We start from the raw sequence: 1622 nt of genomic DNA, 5'->3' as shown, positions 1-1622 counted from the left end.
CCTCCTGGGTAGCTGGGACTATAGGCACATGCCACCATCCCCAGGTAATATTTTAATTTTTGTAGAAACTGGTTCTTGCTGTGGAGTTCAGGTTAGTCTCAACCTCCTGGACTCAAGCAATCCTCTTCCCTTGGTCTCCCACAGTTGTGGGATTACGGGAGCGGCCACTGTGCCAGGTTTAATGGGAGATATACACAGGGTCAATTTTTCTAACCATTCTGGCTTTTAGGAATACCCACACTGCACACAGTCAGCTCACCTGGAGGTTGACACAGCATAGGAAGAATGTGGCCAATGGAACAGAAACCCAGTATGAAATAAAGGAGTACAAGGGTTGTCTTACCCCAGACATCAAACAGTGCAAGCAGGGAGTTCATTTGTCACTGACACGTGGTTGAAAATGCAAATCTTGCTCTAGGACTCTGTGCAATGATACAGGGTGTAGAATTACAAATGCATTCCACGTTTATGTTTCTTTTCTAATGGGAGTCATGCCAAATGGAAGATATCAGAATTCCTGCATTTGTAGGTTACAGATCCATAACAAGACTATAAACAAGTACAGCTGTGGAAGGAGACATGTGTTTCCTGCAATCCAATTATCAATCGTTAAAAAAAAGTTTCAATCTGAAAGGCTGAATTATCTATTCATCTTCTCTTCAGAAAATGTGATACAAGCATTATGTTATATGAACAGGTGATCAAAAATATGCAGTCAAAAAATGTAAAGAAAATTTTTAAGGGTTTTGTCAAGTGGGTCATTAATAATCATATTTTGATATTTTTCTGGATTTTGTGATGTTTATAATATGTTGACCTTTTTAAAATGTATATAATTTGTTATATTTATTGTCTGCTTCTAAATAAACTTTTACTTGTGCATCCAATTTTGTATTTTTTTCTCAGTGAGGGATCCCCAGTTGTTTCAAATTCAGGTCTCCCAAAATCTATCTGTCCCTGCCAGTACATTAATGTTTTATATCTCATTGCAAAGAGTTCTCTTTTACAGCATTTTTACAGGTGATAACACAGAAAAGCAGATCTATTTGCACAAGGTCATATAGCAGATTAGTGGTGGTGTCAGGACCAGAGCTTATGGACTCTGAGCTAGAGTTCACCAAGTTCTCTCCTGAGGTCTCTATGTATCACAATCTCCCAAACTCAAGTTGTACCCTCCTAGCCCAAGAATGACTGTGTAACACACAGCTCTCTGTCCCCATTTAATAGGATATTCTGAGTGTGCTTCACTAATACTCCCATAGCTCGTCCCCTAGGGCTGTCACTTCCCATCTCTCCCTTTTCAGGGAAGAAAGGTTAAAAGGAGAGTTAAAGGGATGATTTCCCAGTCTGTTTTTCTGCTCCCTTCCAGAAGGTATTTTTGTATCTTTTGCTTTCTGATCAAATGACCTTTCTGCTCTAGCCAGCCACAAAATGCCATGTTATCTCTCTCAAGTGCAAATGTCATCTTGTCATTCCCTGCTGAAAGCACTTGGAAGGCTTCCACATGGCTACAGAATAAAGCCAGGACTTTTTGACATGATTTAGACCAGCTCACTTCATTAGCCTCAGCTTTGCAACCACTCCCTTTTCATCCATCCATCCATCCATCCATCCATCCATCC

The sequence above is a fragment of the Otolemur garnettii genome, unplaced genomic scaffold (assembly GCF_000181295.1).
Source record: "Otolemur garnettii isolate 467f Iridium unplaced genomic scaffold, OtoGar3 scaffold00077, whole genome shotgun sequence".
NCBI classification, from domain to species: Eukaryota; Metazoa; Chordata; class Mammalia; order Primates; family Galagidae; genus Otolemur; species Otolemur garnettii.
This window is presented reverse-complemented; position numbering follows the sequence as displayed.